The sequence below is a fragment of the Lepidochelys kempii genome, chromosome 5 (assembly GCF_965140285.1).
Source record: "Lepidochelys kempii isolate rLepKem1 chromosome 5, rLepKem1.hap1, whole genome shotgun sequence".
NCBI classification, from domain to species: domain Eukaryota; kingdom Metazoa; phylum Chordata; order Testudines; family Cheloniidae; genus Lepidochelys; species Lepidochelys kempii.
In genome coordinates, this window is record NC_136384.1 from 3,015,376 (window position 1) to 3,032,410 (window position 17,035).

Below are 17,035 nucleotides of genomic sequence, written 5' to 3' on the forward strand. Positions count from 1 at the left end.
ACGCGCTATCTCAGAGTGACCATGGAAACGAAGCCAAAAGGCACCTGTCCTGGTACCGGCCTGAAGCGCCCGACGTCACCAGCGTTTGCCAGGCCTCGGGACACCGCACGATTCCAGGCACCCGCAGGGGGAGGGAGCGGGACAGAGACGGAAGTGAATGCTACAACCCGACGTAGCTCTGCGCAGCGCCCCCATCAGACAACCCAGGGCAGCTGCTGCCAGCCCAGAACCAGGCTGCCCCCCTTCGAGGTGACGAGTCTGAAAGCTGCTGGATCTAGAAGATCTTGCCCTGCTGCAAGGACAGGAGCCCAGAGCTCACCAGGAGCTGGACGAGGCAACACGCTGTACCTTCACCCCGAGAGCCTGCAGGGCCAGGGCTGACCAAGGGCTCAGTGCAGACGCGCTATCTCAGAGTAAACCCAGCTGAATGGCCGCATGACCCAGGCAAGAACACCCAGCTTCTCTGACAGAGGGCTTGTTGTCACGGAGTCCCCGGGCGATGCTGTTGAAATGCTCCTGCGAAGCCAGGCAGGACTCTGGGGAAGTCTCCTTTCTGTGAGCAGCCTGTCTGCAGGACACACAGCTCACCCGGCTTCCACCTTCCTGGGTCTGACCTCGGAGCATTCAGCCTCCTCTGCCCCTCCGTGTGCTTCCCACAGCGAGTCCGCTCAGGCGGGGCTCCTGGGGAAGCCAGAGGGTCCTGCCCCCAACTCCGCAGTCAGACGTGACTCTCAGCCAGCCAGTAAAACAGAGGTTTATTAGACGACAGGAACATGGTCTAACACAGAGCTTGCAGGTGCAGAGAACCGGACCCCTCAGCTGGGTCCATTTTGGGGGCAGTGAGCCAGACAACCACGTCTGCCCTTCACTCCATGTCTCCAGCCAGCCCCAAACTGAAACTCCCTCCAGCCCCTCCTCCCCTGGGCTTTGTTCCTTTCCCAGGCCAGGAGGTCATCTGAGTCCTTTCTTCTCCAACCCTTTAGCTCTCACCTTGCAGGGGGGAAGGGCCCAGGCCATTATTTGCCAGGAAACAGGGTGTCAGCCATTCTCTGTGTCCAGACCCCTGCACACACCTGCCCTCTAGGGCTCTGCAATGAGCATACATCCTTATCCCACCTCCTAGATACTTAAGAACTGCCTAGGGGAAACTGAGGCACCCCCACACTATTCAGAGGAAACATTAAGAACAGTCCCACTTCGTCACACTTGTCCTCTGGCTTCTCACAGAGCTTTGCCAGGGAGGTCAGCGCCGTAAGCCTGCATCCCAGGGGGCTCCCAGCCTGGGCGAGACACCCTACCTATCTCTGGTACGGACAAGCCCTACCCAATACTCTGAACCCTATGGATGAGCACCCAGGGCCTGCCCACGCAGAGCCTTCCTGCAGAGCAGGGACTGGGAGGAGCGGGCAGGTGCCTTCTGGTCTATCCCACGTCTGGGGGACCAGGCAAATCATTAGAATGAAGACACAGTTAACGCCATTCATTACAAATAACTGGCATAAAATGCCACCCGCGAGGCTGCACAAAACTTGGCAGCCACGAATCTACATACAAACGACTTCATCACCTCTCCCCGAACGCCCCCCACAATTCCAACACCCCGTCCACCAGCCAAAGGAACGTCGGCGAGCAAAGCAAAACCCACAAGCCTTCCCCAGGCAGAATCACGTCCCAAAAGAGGAGAAAGACAGACCCCCCCTGGAGCTCACAAGGGATCCACTGTGGAGTTTAATGTGGATGGTGCCTAGATACTATGGTGATGGGTGGCAGGATAAAACAGACTAGATAGACAGACAGAGCTCCACAGAGCAGAGCTGGGGCAGCAGAGGGGGGTCTGGAGAGAGGAAGCCAGCAGGAGACAGACGCCCCCCTTCTATATTTGCTCCAATGATGACCTAAGCCCCAGCACAGGGAGTCCCCAGCAGGGGAAACAATGGGACACTTTCTTCCTCCGCTGGGTGGATTCCTCTGCTGTTAATTACAGAGCAAGAGCGTCTGCTGCCCACGGCCTGGTGCAGCCGGGGACCTCTCCAGGCCATGACCGGCCTCACCCCAGCCCAGCCCGGCAGGCGGGGCTGGCTCGGAGCTGAAATGCAGCAGCCGCTTCCAGCCCTCCCAGGCGGTGGGAAGCCGAGCTCAGCTGCGCACCCGGAATCAACGTGGTGTCTTGGGAGGGTCAGCGGAGGGGGGTCCCCATCTTCCATCACACGGCGCCGGGGTGGCGGCCTGAGCCAGCTGCCCCTCCCATCCCAACACCCTCCATGCAGCGGGAGTCTGGCGCCCGTCCAAGTAGCTTCCTCCCCCCTCCCCCCGCAATCCAGCCAGCCAAGGGGCGGCCTTGGGACCCCAGCCGGGGCAAGCCGCCAGGCTGCTGCTGGCCAGGGGCGACTCGAGCCTCGAGGCACCAGCCTATCCGGTCCTTCTGCCCCCCACTGCTCCGCGGCCCCTTGCTTTGCTCTGAAGGAAGGACTGGGTGCGGACAGGGCCGCCTGGCCCTTGGCGAGGGCCCGCCCTGGCAAAGCCCAGCATTCGCACAGAGCTCTGGTGAGCAGGGTGGCCATTACCTCTAGCCCTGCTGGATGATGCAGGCGAAATCTGGGCTGATCAAGATGCAAGCAGCAGCCCTGGCCGCCGGCTGCCTGCTCGGATCTGCGCTGCTGGTGGCGACAATACTCCTGCGTGCAGACATCTGCCGGGTGCCGGCTGGGCAGCAGATGCGGTGCGAAAGGCCAGCCAGCAGGGAGCTGGAGAAGGCAGAAGAGCCTAGGCTTGCTGCAGAAAAGGGGGGTGGGAGTTGCCCAAAGCGCCCAACGTTGGCCAAGCTCCTCCGAGTTTTCCCGCTCACTACAGTCCAGATCAGCGCAGCTTGCTCGCGGTTTTCTCACAAGCCTCGTAGCGTGGGGCGGTTCTCGTACAGCCCCACCTCCCGGAGTCCTGGGATTCGAGGGGAATCTTGGCTCGCGTTAGCAAAGCAGTACGTTTCCAGCACCTCCTGGCTGCAGGGAGAAGCTAGGAAATGTGACCCCTACAGCCTCGAAGCCCAGAGGATGACTGACCAGACCCCAAGCGGGTTACTTAAAAAACCAAAAACCTCATGATCTTTCAAGCCAATCTCATGATTTCTGTGGGGGGCCAACTCATGATTTTGGAAGGTTTGACGCTGGAAACACAATGCTGATCCCAGCTGATCCGAGGGGCGGGAGGGGACCTGCTAACACAGCCCTCCACAAGAACCATCCCCTTTCAAACTACGTGAGCCCAAATGTCCCAGCTTATTCCCAACGGCACCCCCTGCAGGCCATCAAATGGCCGTGCACTCGGACACAAGTTAGCTGCGTCACCCCATCGGGAAGCTCCCGCTGGCTGAACGAGCCCGAGAACCAGGGAATGGAACCCAGCAGCTCTCGGTTTGTAAATTAACCCTTCCAGATGGCGCGCCTGTGATTTCCCAGCCTCCGTTGACCTATCTAAATGCAGACCTGATCCCCAAGTCCCATGCGCCTCTGGGGGCCTTGAACCAGCCAGCACCCCAAAACGCCCAGCAGTTGGCATGGCCCGTCGGCACCCACTGTCCTGCTCTGCCCCCATCCACTGACAAGAATCTCTGCTGGGTTTGCTGCTTGTTTTGTTTCCTGCTGAGGATGACGAAACACACACGCGTGTGCGCACAGAGACATACACACACTCGTTCTATGCCATGCCCCGCAGTGGCCTGGCAAGGAGATGGCCGGGATTCCTGGGGGAGGCACCAGGGTTGGGCCAACTTTCCACTGGACTGAGTGCTCTGTGCTTGGGGTTTTTTTGCTTCATTTGATGTCACTCTTCAAAGCGAAAGGGAGACGCGGGCAGAGATTGGGGAGGGGATGCGGGGGGGGAAGAGACGCTCGGGGACTGGGGTGGGGACAGAGGCCCCTGCCAACCAGGCTGAGGCGCCATGGGGGCCTCCGAAGCTCCCCACTGCCAATCCTCCCCGAGGGTGGTCTAGGGCAGTCCCAGTGAAGTGGTGGCACAAGGAGCCAAGTGGGCTTGGCAGCGTCTCCCCCTGCATGCTTGGTGCCAGCTTGCTGCCTCCAGGGTCACCCGCCTGCAAACACAGCGTCAGCCACCCTGGGTGCTGGGCGACATCTCGCCCACGGCACCCTCACCATGGCAGGGGGATCCAGGCTGGGCTGGGTGCCACGTGCCGGGCGACTAGAACCCACGCTCTAACGTGCCTGGATGGGGCCTCCAGCCCTGGGGGGCACCCTGGTGAAACGGACCTGGGCACCGTGTGGCTGCAGCTGCAGGCGAGAAACCAACGGGCCTCCAGCCCGACCGGCTTGCGAGAGCCCTTCTGTGCCAGCCCAGGACACGAGGCCCCAAGCAACTCGCTGCTCAGGAGACTGATCCAACACTGTGCCTCAGTCTGGGCAATGCAGGGAACATTCGCACAGCCGCTTCTGTCTCTGAGCTGTCCGGGGAAAGAGCCCTGGCCCCAAGGGCCCCTCCATCTCTCCCCCCAGCACCGCAAGAAGAGGGCGCCTGGCCCAGGACGAAGGAGGTCAGACAGCCCCAAAGCGCCTTGAGAATAAGCTAGAACCATATTCTGGGCTTGCCTATCCCGACAGCGGCAAAGTGCTTCCCAACCCGGGGGGCCGACCCCTCCATTGACTCCCCCCAGGCTCTGCACCGGAGCCGGGGATCTGCCCCTCCAGCCCTGGCTCCTAAGGGACGAGCCATCCCTGCAAGTGAACAGTGCAAATCAAACAGCCTGACCAGGCACTTCCCTGGCTGTGGATCCCAAAGATAAACCAAGCAGGGGCTGGGTACGGGGTGTCCTTTAAAGAGACTCTCGGGCCCTGGGGCTCATGGACGCAATCCTGGAAATGGCCCTGTCCGAGAGCGGGGATACAAACACGCCTTCTGCCGGCGGGACGCCTTGCCCCGCATTGCGGCAGGGGGCGCGCACTGTCCTACCTACACAACCCCGACTGCCTGTGCACAGAGCCCGGGCTTGTGGGGGCAGTGAGCACACGTCACCACACTGAGCTTCCCAAAGGGCTCGCTGCCTGCGGGTCCACCAGCCTGGGGCTGCAGTCGGGCCTGAACCAGGCCTGACGCCACGAGGACTTGCACCAGGGGAGGGGCTGGCCCAGGACTTTGAAGGGGCAACTCCAATTCGCCCTCCCAGCTGCAGAGCTCCAGCGGCAGGTGGTTGGGGCTAAGCCTGATCCCCCCCAAACCCCACGTTCTCCTCAGTGCTCCTGGTAAGGACCCAGGCCCAGAGACCCAGCAGGGCCCAGGGAGCCTTAACGCCTCTCCAGAGGAGGGACGCTCCTTCCACCGGCTCAGTCACGGCCAGGATGAAACATGTGTCGGACTGCGCCCGTCAGTCCCCCAGCAATACCCCTATGGCCCAGCAAACCTCGCACTCCCTTTGCATGGCCCGTCTTTAACGCTCTCCCAGTTACTGGCCCTAGAAGGGAAAAGGTTTCCCCCCATGAAGATGCCAATTAAACCAAGAAAAACTCTCTGCAAACGCTGCCCTTCCTCCAAGCGCCACAGCAGAGTCCTGGAGCCCCACGCGAGCTCGGAGCCCAGCTACGCTCACATGGGCTGCAGCCAAGTGACCCCAGAGGAGCCTGGCACCGAGCGGGTCCCTGGCACCTGCCCGCCAAGCCAGGGCCAGTTCTGCAGCGGGTGTGAATGTGCTGGAGCCGACAAAGCAGTGCCCACATGCCCGCTGCAGACCTAGCTCCAGTCCCTCTCCCACCAAAGCTTAGCGCTTCTCTCAGGAATATCCCCACCCTCGCCCTGCCCCTCCCTGTTAGCCCCCATGCGGATCCGCCAGCCCTGCACCAGCGTTCCGTCTGGGGGGCTCCCCCCAAGGTATCGGACGGCGAGGAACAGCCCCTTCCTTGCCTGCTTCCGCAGTGGGGTTCTCCTGGGTGCTGGGGCCAGAAGGGACCAAGGCGACCACTGGGCTGACCCATGTAACACAGGCTGGGGCATTTGGGCAGGCCCCACCAGCCATGCAGCTCCTGAACCCTCCTGGCCCGGTGGGCCCAGCACACAGAGGCTCAGAACAGACGCAGCAGTGCTGGGGTGCAAGAGGTGGACTTGGCCCCAGCCAGGAGCCTGCTGCCGCGAACCCGGAGCAATGCTGCTGGCTTTAGTCCGTTTACACTGGAGTCACGGGGGGCAGAAACCCCGATCCCGAGCTGGTGTAAATCAGCAGAGAACTGATTTAAAGTCCATGGAATGACACCGAATCACCCATGCGTGCATGCATGCGGCCATGCTCAGAACAAACCCAACCGTGGGCTGTGTCTAGGGACCGGGGAGCCGCGGGGGTTCGGAACGACAGGAAAGCACTAGAATGGCTTCCGTTTGTTTGAGGAACTCGTTGTGTCCCCAGAGACGGTTCTGAACGACCGAGAAATTCAATCCCCCTCCATTGCAACAAGCGCAGGGCTTGCTGTGCACACGAGGAGTCAAGGCGGACAGTCGCCCCTGCCTGGCTTTTGGGATCAGAGCTGCACCCCCAGCCTTGCCTCTGACTAGGATCAAACGGAGACAGCGTCTCTGGTGTCCCCAGCTCCCCTCAAACCGTAGGGCCCTGAATGGGCTGAGCCCGGCCGGCGAGGAGACCAACACTGCCAGAACGAGAGACAGCCGCAAATCTCACCTGTGCCCCCACCCTTCGTACGACTCGAGTCTCACTCGTGGGAGCACCCCCCAACACTTGCTTTCTTGCTGCCACTCCGGAGCACCCAGGCTGGGCAGCGCGGGCATGTCCTGACCTATAGGCAGGAGCCAGCAGCCATCCCCCTGAAATCGTGACATCCAGCGACCGAGTGCCTGGCTCCGACACCAGCTTGGGCGTAACGCTGATTGTAAACCAACTTGCCGAGTGGCGCTGCCCAGCTGCCCGCAGCGTGTGCCCGGAGAAGGACGCCGCTGGGATGGCAGGTTGTGCCATTCCCCAGTGCGGTGCCCTGGTGGCACGAACCAGCAGAGCGCTGCGACTGCACCAGCTGTTCTGGTCTCCCCAGGGAGAGAGCGGGGAGGTGGCAGAGGGGTGCCAGTCCCTCCTCTCCCCAGCCAGGCGCATCCAGCAGAGCTCAGGCTGAGACGGTCAGCAGAGCACACCCCAAGCTCCCTCAAGCCATCCACTACCCCCGCGCAGCAATCGCACCAGGCCGGAGCCTCACCTCACATCAAGCAGCCCAGGTCCACTGGGCCTGCTGGAGCGGGGCCGATTGACACCAGCTAAGGACCTGGCCCCACACGTTATTGGGTCGAGTGGGAAACCCATGACGGGGACAAGGTTCATACAGTCACCATCAGGACAGGACCGGGGGCCAGGTTCCCATCTCAGCTACTCCACCGAAGTCAGCTGAAGTACACCGGCACTAAACCAGAGTGACTCCGGATTGGCACCGGGCGCGAGCAGGACGTCCCTCGGCAATCCCCTCTCTGCCTCAGGGTTCCCCCAGAAGCGTGACACTCCCTCGGACGGACGGGGTGAAAGGGCCGTGTTTGTTGTGAACGCTAGCAAAGGCCTCTATCCGGCCAGCTCCGAGCACAGACGAAAATAGAAGACAATAGACATAAGCAGCCAACAAATGTTAACGCAGACAGATTAACGAGCTCCCAAGGCAGCTGGGGAAATCTGAATGAGCCCGAGGCTGGCCAGACCGCCGGCTGGCGTAAGGGGGGCGCTGCGGTGGCACCGGGAGAGGGCGCTGGTGTGGATTGTGAGGGAAGGCAGAGCAGGAGAGCCTGGCGGGAGGCTGGCGCGGGCAAGACCACAGCCAAGGCATGTGCGCAGCCAGACTGGCGTTTACACTGTGCTGCTGGGTCCCGCTTCCCCCCCCAGTTCGCTCACAGGAGCCGCCCGGCCCCTGCTGCCCCCTTCCCCATCACACTGAGCTGCAGAGAGTGGCCGCTTCCCACCTGGAGGTGCCCTGCCCCTCTCACGTGGCGTGGGGCGGCCAGCCAGGGACGGAGCGTGACCCTTAGCAGCAGAGACAGACCCCCATCCCTCTCACTGGGGCAGGCCACTGAGACAGTGACACTCACCAGGGGATGGCCAGAGTCACGCCATGGACTCAGCCAGGGCAAACCTGGAGCACCCCCCTCCCTCCCCAGCCAACCCTTGTCCGGTCACCCTGGGGCAAACCTGGAACACCCCTCCAGCCCGACCCTGTTCCAATCACCCCGGGGGCAAACCCAGAGCAACCCCCCAAGCCTGGTTCTGGTCACCCTGGGATAAATCAGCTTTACCCCCATGTCCAATCAGACCCAGCACGCCCACGGGCTGCCTGGCTGGGCAGCGCCATCTGGGCAGCCCCAGCCCACAAGCACCAGTCGATTGGCCTGATGTCCCGATACTATCCGGACTATCCTGATATTAGGGGCTTTGTCTTATATACACAACTATTCTCCCCCTCCCCTCCCAGCAGCCTCCTCCGGGAAGGGTGCCCCTGGCCCAGCACAAACCCGCCCGGCCCCGAACCCGTGTGCCGGAGCGGCTCCCCATCCCTCCATCCTACCTTCAGAGCCGGCTGCCACGGCCGCAGGTCCCCATGCTGGCCCGGCTGCCCCGACCCGCGCTCGGCTGCGGAGAAAAGGGGGGATTCTCCCCCCTGGCCTGCAGCGGGAGGCTCGAGAGCGCACACCAGAAAACTCACTCGCGCTGGCCCGCCCCCTGCAGCGCGCCCCCCCCGGCCCCACTGCAGGGAACCAGAGCCTCTCGCTTCCCAGCGGTAACCCGAGGCGCTGGCAGAGCCGAAAACCAGGGCACTGAGAGCAGGCGGCAGCCAAGCCTGGAGTCGCTGCCAGCTGGGAATAGTTTTTATTGCAAAAAAAAAAAAAAAAAAAAAAAAAACCTTCTTCCCGCCCCCGCCCCCACCCCCGCCTGGGCCGCCCCTCGGCCCCCAGCCATGCCGACCGCACGCTCCAGAAATTCCTAAAAATAACCTCCCAGCAAAGTAACAGCTCAGCAGCTGGGGGAGCGGGGCGATTTCAGCCCCCAGGCAGCCGCAGGTCGCCAGGCGGATGGGGCAGGCCGGGTTCCAGGCCGGGGGGCTCTGCAGCCAGACGGGGGGCCCAGAGCTGCAAAGAGCAGGGCAAGGCGCTGGTCCAGCAGTGAGCCCCCTCTCGCTCCCCACAGGTTAAACAAGTGTGGTATAGCCCGTCACGTCTCTGGGGGTGGGTCGGGTCCCTCTGGGCCTCTCCCCTCACTAACCTCTGGGACCCCGGGACAGACGCTCCTCCAGCCCCCCTCCCGGGAGGGGGAGGGGAATGTCCCACCAACAGGGGAAGGGAGAGGTGCAGGCCTGGGAACCCCAACAAGAGACGGTTCCAAAATGGATCTGAACCAGGCCCCCAAACCCTGCCAGGAGGGGGTGTCAGTACCCGGCCTGGCCATTGTCAGCCCTCAGTACATGAAGAGTTTGCCAGCCTGGGTGCAGACGGGCCTGGGGAGGAGGGTTCCGGCGCTCCTGGAGGCTGAGAGCGGGCGCTGCCCGGGCATGGCAAACTGGCCTGCCTCACGACAAACGGGGACACCACCTGCTCAGTCGCCAGAAGGCTGGTGAGTGCCCGGAGCAGCCCTGGGGCTGTCACTGGGCTCACGACCCAGCCAGGCCGCGTTTGCAGCCCGAGCAGGGTGCCCGGGCAGGAGGAATCCCAAACCGCACCATGTCCCTATGCCCAGCGTGTGCCAGCCACTGGTTCACACCAGTGCCAATTCCTTGGCCCTCACTGAGCTGCCTCCTTAGGCGCAATGAGCTCTAAATGAATCCCACTACAAAACTACCTTCCACTTTGCCCCGGTGGCACGCCCGGGACCCAGTTGCTGGGGAATGTCCTCTGTCCCTCGCCTTGTCCCCGGCCAGCCCCACGGCACTTCCCCCACCAGTGGGCAGAGGAGAGGGAGCTGTGCTCGGGGCTGGGAAGCTTTCTGGCCTCCGCTCCCTTCCAAGCACGAAGGCTCCCGGGTCAGCCAAACACTGGAGCTCGGCAGCTCCAACCCAAACAGCCACCGTTCCTGCTGGCCTCCGGCGCTGGGGCACAGGGGAGCCTGCAGCTGGCCATGTGCTGTCCCTCCCTTTCAAAACAAAGCCACTTTGGGCACCTAGCGGTGCCAGGTGAAATACACGCCCTCCCCCACATGCACACAGGGTCACTGGGGGTTCCTGGGGACCAACCCTGCCAGCTAGGACCCATTAGCTCCTTGGCACCTGCAGCAACCTGGGCCGGGCGTCAGGCCGCGGCCGCTCACAGCAGAGATGGAACGACACAGGGCTGCTGCACCCCCCTCCCCAAACCCCTCCTGGGGACGGACCCAGCGCAGTGGGTAGACAGGCGCCGAGCACCCTTGTCGCCTGCTAAAGTCCACGGGCTCAGGGCTGCCCGGGCTCAGCCAGGGCTCCCCAGGCTGTAGGGGCGGGAGACAAAGGGGTCCTTGTTGCTCAGTCCACCCCCACCTGGGATGCAGGGCCAGTGCCCTCTTGGAAGCGACACCCCCCCAGGGCAGGGTGGGGAGGGAACAGGTCTGCACCGCTGAGACCATGCACCCGAGACACTGCCTCCTCCATGGCCTTCAGCACTGGCCTGGTCCCAGAGAACAGCAGCTGCCCCAGCCACTCAGCTCTCGCCCTCCACGTCGCCCAGCAGCCGCCTTGCTGAGCTGGCAGGGCCCACGCCAGGAGCCAAGAGTGGGCAGATGCTGCCCGCGGCCGCCTGCCGTGATCTCAACGTCAGCCGGAAGGAGAGGTGGGAGGGGCACGGACAGCAGCAGGCTCTGCCTCCAGCCCTGCCCCGCCCGGTATCCATCAGCCGGCAGCACTGTGCAGCCCCCCATGGGTCCCTCGACTTCATTTATCCTCGGTGACTTTACCGGCATGACAAAGAAGGGGGGCAATTGCTGCCGGAGCTAATCCACCCGCACCACTTCCTCGTAGGACACCTCCCGCTCAGCAGAGTCCCTGCCCAAGCCGGCAGCCACGGAGCGAGGCACAGGACGGTGTGACGGGAAGCAGGTGCCCCGGCCCTGGGGCTCAAGAATCACCCTGCGCCTGGGGGCCTCTCGGTCAGAAAAGCTCCGATGGGTCCCCTTCCTGTCGCCAACGCAGCCGCGTCCAAATCCAAATGGTTCCGCAAAACAGAAAACAAGGCTGGTGTCCCATTTCTGTCTGCAGGGTGAGTGGCCCCAGGATATCGGAGAGACAAGGGGGCTGAGGTGAGATCTTTTACCGCCAGCCAAGCTGTCGCACTCCACAGAGCTCTTCTTCGGCCCTGGGACCCGCGGAAAGGCTGCTCAATGCAAGGGGGCAGCGCCTTGCATTGCCGCTCAGTGCAAGGGGGACCGGACTGCTCAGCGCACCTAGCTAACCCCGATCGCAAGAGACACTCCAGGTGCAGTGGCCAGCGAACAGCTCAATGCCCAGCCCCGAGGACGAGCTCTGCGTAGGCCGGAAAGCTTGGCTCTCTCCCGAACACAGGTTGGTCCAATCAAAAGGTTTTCCCTCCCCCACCTTGTCTCTACCGTCCCGTTTCCACCTTTGCAGGACGAAACATTCCCACTGCTCGTTCTGAAATGGCTGATTTTACACGACGGCGCGTCTCAGAACAGGGAGCGGAACCACAACGGGTTAAAAAGGAAACATTTCAATCGACCAAAACTTTTTTTTTTTTTAAATTTCCCTTTGTTTTGCTCCGATTCAAAATGAAGCCAAAGTTTCAAAATCTCCAAATCCTCCATGAGACGGAATTTCTGGTCTCTGCCCCGCTCTAGCTTTGGACATCAAAAATCCAGGCCCATACGCTGCGAACAACGGGCACGAGGGCTACAGAAATCTCCTCGCACACGAGGGCAGTGGGGCGGGAACCTGCTCTCAGCGCTGCCGGAAACAAAGGCCTCTAGCACTTGAGCTAAGGGAGCATACCTATAGCTAGCGGCAGTAGTAGCTGCTTTATCTTCCACTCGTGTCTTTCACCCACACTCTGGCCCCATCAACTGCAGCCGACTGTAATGTTGTGTAACGGCACAAACGCTGCAGGAAGGACGCAGGCATTTTGTAGCTCCAGCCCCCCCTTGACCCCAAGCGTCTCTGGCTTCCCCGTGGGAGCTGCAGGCTCCAGTCCGAGAATGTCCCCAGGCCGTCAGACAGGCTGAGCGAGAGCAGGACAGAGGTGAACGACCTTCTGTTTTGAAAGTTGTACGGAGTTAACATTCGGCCAGCTGGAAGAGTGAACCTGGCCCCATGGGAGGGGGCATGCACCACTTTCCACAGCGGGGACACAGCCAGCGCAGCAGCGGACATGCATATGATGGGGCAGGAGACACTCGCGCCCAGTAGGGGGCAGCGCTGCATGGGCAAACTATGGCCCCAATCCTGCAATCAGACCTGTGTGAGCAGAGCGGCTCGGTTACCCCTGACCCCTGGGCTATGTTCCCTGTGCACACGTCTCCTCACTCCCAGCAGGGGCAGGATGCGCTGCTTGGCAGGCGGTGCTCCCCGGGGTTCCTGCCAAATCCCACACACCCAGGGGGGTCAGGGAGTTGATCTGCAGAGCATCCCGATCAGCAGCCAACACCTCGGAGGCTGAGTCAAGCCAGGCCAGGCCACGCTACGCTCTCTGCGGGTTCACTCAGCACTACCTTCCGCCCCCAACGTGTGGGGAGAGTATCCAGCAGCAGACAATGCTCCCTCATTGCCACAGGCCGTGCACAGCTGTCCTTGAGGAGCTGAGATGTGGCCACTCCCCCAGAGGCTGCCGTAGCTTGCATGGTGCTAGGAGAGATGCCTCCCCCTTCCTCGGGCCTCCAAGGGGTTCGCAAACCTGAATGCATCTAGTCAGCCAGTCACTCTGCAAGCAGGGTCAGGGGAACTATGCTCAAGGCACAGATGGGGAAACCGAGGCACAGGGCAACTAAGTGACTTGCCCACAGTGAGCCACAGACAGAGCTGGCAATTACTCATTAATAACAATAAGAAGAAATGACTCGCTAAGCCCCAAATGTGCTCTGTGCTGTAACAGACATGGCAGGAGATTAGGCAGGGACCCTGCCCCAGCAAGCTCAGCCTAAGTGAGCATTTGGTGATGGAAACCAGACCTCTGGCTCCCAGGCCCCTGGCTCATTACACAGCCCCCTTTCCTGCCTAGGTGGGGTGGAGGGTTTGCGGGGCCCAGATTCCTGTCTGGGCTGCAAGGGGCCACGTTTTCAATAGCAGTTCTCCACCCTATATGTGCGCTCAGCTGGGCGAGCCTATAAAACCCCAGATAGCAGAAGAGCCGACGCTGCCCAGCACGGAGGTACCTAGCACCTGTGTGCAGACAGCAGGAGAAATGCCCCTTGCACCCGGGTGAGAGCGGGTGAGCCCACGGACATTCCAGCCGCTCTCGCACCGAGCCCTGCGACGGGCCGATGTGAAAACCAGAGCCAGGCCGTGCCTCTGTTCTCAACTCTGTCCCGTCTCCGGGACGACCCACACTCGCCCATTGGCGGTGGCTCTGCACCCTCCTGGCACGTGCCCAGACGCAGCCCAGCCATGCCCATCTGCCCCCGCCTCTCGCCTCCCTCACACAGACGGCCCTTCATGGGACGCGCACAGCTGCTGTGGCGTCGGGAGCACCCCCCCCCCCCGATCAGCACGGCCGGCCCCCGGCCCCGGCCCCTCGAGAAGAGGCCAGATGCTGAGCTGGTGTTTGGGAGGGGAGCGGGAGCCTGCGGATGGAGATTGTAAAGCAAGCCTCCCTCAGGTGCATTTGCCTTGGCTCCGGCTCAAGCCAAGCCAATTAGGGCTACAGAAAACAGCTATTAAAAATCAAGGAGAAAAATAACGTTCTCCCCCGCTGGGCCCCGGGGCTGGGCCGAGGTTCCTTGTCAGGCTGAGCCCTGGCGCTATCAGGCCCAGCTGGCAGCGGGGCGGGAGGGGTCCGTAAAAGGACAGCCTTGTTTCGGAGCGAGTCTCTGCGGCACTTCCATCTCCCAGCATGCCCAGCACCTGGGCTAGGGGGGCACGGGCTGGGAGGATGGGCTGGGCCCCGACATTTTCAGCAGCTCCTCTTGAGAACAATGGAGACCCCCTCCCTGTCCCCCAACTCCCCCACTCCCCCGAAACCGCTGGGAGCCAAAGGCACTCGGCTCTGGGGGATAACTGGCCCCAAGGGCATGTTGCTGGGGAGGGGATATGGGAGCGGGGGCGGGGAAGGAAGGCGATCCAGTTCATACCTGCAAACAGGACAGAAAGAGTGAGCTCGCCGCCTGCCGAAGAGGGATTGCTCCCATCCCACCCTCCGGCACTCCTTGGGCAGGTTAAAAACTAGAACACAACCATGGCACACAGGAAATGGATTAAAAGCCGGTTAACGGCTCCTTCCCCAAATGTAGCTGTAAAGGGGGAAACCTCATCCAGTGGGTCTGTTTCCAATGGGGTCCCGCTGGGATCGGTTCTCGGCCCTGCGCTATTCATATCAGCAACCCGGCAGACAACATCAGATCCTCACTGATAAAGTTTACAGATGCCACGCAGGTTAGGGGAGGGGTGAATACAGAAGAGGGCAGGTCACCGATACCGAGCGATCTGGTCATTTGGTAAGCAACATAATATGCATTTTAATACAGCTAAATGTAAACGTATATACACCTGGGAACCAAGACTGCAGGCCAGACTTACAGTCTGGGGGCCCTCTCCTGGGAAGCAGGATAAAGATCTGGGGGGCAGGACAGGGAATCAGCAGAACAGTGAGCTCCCAAAGGGCTCGTGCGATCCTGGGATGCATCAACCGAGGAATCTCCAGTAGGAGCAGGGAGGTTGTTTCCCTGTGTTTAGCACTGGTGCGACTGCGGCTGGGTTCCTGTGTCCAGTTTTGGGGCCCACAGTTCATTGTAGCGGGTTCAGGGAGGAGCCGTGAGAATGAGGAAAGGATTCGACAAGCCGCCTTAGAGTGAGAGACTCACGGAGCTCAGTCTCTTTAGCTGAACAAGGAGGAGGCTAAGGGGTGACGATCGATAAGACCCTACATGGGGAACAACAAAGGGCTCTTCCATCCAGCAGAGGAAGGTCTGACAGGATCCAATGGCCGGAAGTTGAAGCGAGACAAACCCGGGCTGGAGATAAGGCCTACATTGTTAACGAGGGTCATTAACCATTGGAACAACGAGGGTAGGGAGGGATTCTCCATCCCTGACCACTGCTAATTCAACAGTGGCTGTTTTGCTGAGATCTGCTCTGGGGAGTCCTGGGGGCAGGCCTCTGGCCCGCGTTCTCCAGCAGGTCGGACTCGATGGACACATTGGTCCCTTCTGGCCACGGACTCGATGACTGCAGGAGTCTGACGCGGCACAGACAGACGCTCTCCCTCGTGCGGCACGAGGGAGGAGACGGCGGCAGGGGAGTCTCGCTGGCTGGGCACAGGCTGAATTGCCCCCTCCACACCCAGCCCTGGCCAAGAGCAGAAAGTAAAACAGCCTCCCACCTCCCGGGGGACGGGGCTTAGCCAGAGCCAGCTGGGTCCAGGCCCAGCTATGCTGGTGCAGGCCGGGTCGCCAGGAGAGGCAGCCAGAATAGCCCCTGCTCAGGGGCGACCAGTGTGGCCAGCCGGAGCGGGATCTCTAGGCCCCCTCCGAAAGCTGGGGGTCCACAGGCTGCCCCGGGCTGATGCGGCAGGAGTAACAAGCCCCAGTGCTGCAGGCAACAGACCGTGGCTAGTAAAGCCGTCCAGCTGGGACTGGGGCCAGCTGAGCCCAGGGGGATCCCCCCGAGGGGGGGAGGAGGAGCAGGTGCTGTGTCTTGCCCTCTGGTGGCTGGGCTCAGGGACAATCTCGCTGCCCCACAGGGCAGGGCAGCCATGCATTCCCCCCTCTCCCCGGGCCAGCAACATTCCCCCAAGGCACCCGCCCAGAGCAGGGCTCTCCAAGCAGAGATGGGCCTTAGGCCCGAGGCTGCCCGTGTGCCCCCGCCCTGCTTGCATGGGGGAGAGGGGGCTTGCATTCCCCCCCCACGCTCCTGCTGGCGGGGCTCATAAAACCTCCTCACCCCAGGGACACCTGAAGAGAAGGGGGGGTACTGCTGGCAGCGTGATCTGGGCATCCAGCTCAGACACTAATATCTACCGGTGCAGAACAGCCCAGGGCTCTCAGGGCGCCGTACAGAGAGCAGATAACCACCCAGCCCCCGGGGAGTCGGGCGACATCTCCCCCCTCTGACAGCAGAGAGGATGGAGATGATTTGCCCAAAGTCATAGAGAGAGTCAGTGGCACAGGTGCAAATAGAACCCAGGAGTCCTGGCTCCCTGCTCTAACCACTGCACTACGCTCCCCGCCCAGAGGTGGGACTAGAACCCAGGAGTCCTGGCTCCCAGTCCCTCTGCTCTGACCTCTAGGCCCAGACACAAAGTAAGTGGCTCTCTCCTTCCCCCTAGCCCCGCCGATCCCTGCCGTGCCCGCGGCCGTGCCCGGGACGTGGCGGAGGTGGAGCAGGGTGCTGGCGGTGGCCAGAACCCAGCTTCCCCAGCTCAGTGTCCCGCTGACAAAGGCGGAGGATGGAAAGGGAGCCGCTTTCAGCACCGCCTTTGCCAACTCTGCGTTGTGTTTGGCCCTGGGTTCAGGTCTCGCCCGCGTTCGGGTCTCTCAGGGAGCAACACAGCCTGCCAGCCAGGAAGCCAAGTGCAGGGGTCCGGGGGGAGGCGCGTGGACCCCAATGACAGCCAGCACGGGGGGTAATGCAAAACGGTGAGACACAGATGGGTGTAACTCCAGGGCCATCCATGACATTACACCAGGGCTGTGTTTGCCCCACAGCGCCCTGTCCCTTTAAACCAGGCCGGGAGGGAGGATTCAGGGGGCAGGGGCCCTTCACTGGTGGCGTTTGAAACCTAAGAGACTGCCACAGGACAGGAGCTCAGACCAGCCCGAGCTGGTACCATCACCCTCCAACAGCCCTGATGGAGCCAGGACTCCTGGGTTCTCTTTGAAGCTCGGTGGCCTTGGCAGGTCTGTTTCTCCGGCTGCAGCCCCCGGGAGCTCTAGCTGCCGGCT

At 61.9% G+C, this 17,035-nt stretch overlaps 1 protein-coding gene across 2 annotated transcripts in view; it reads right to left on the reverse strand.

Annotated features, from left to right (window-relative positions):
- IL11RA (interleukin 11 receptor subunit alpha) overlaps positions 1-17,035 on the reverse strand; it is a 66,663-nt gene that overhangs the window by 23,356 nt on the left and 26,272 nt on the right. Inside the window, exon 1 of one of the 2 annotated variants that reach the window (XM_078852694.1) lies at positions 8,538-8,644. The exons of the other annotated variant lie outside the window; for it this stretch is intronic. The gene's annotated coding sequence lies outside the window, so the exon portion shown is untranslated. Of the gene's footprint in view, positions 1-8,537; positions 8,645-17,035 lie in introns of those variants that run through there. 2 annotated transcript variants of the gene reach the window in all.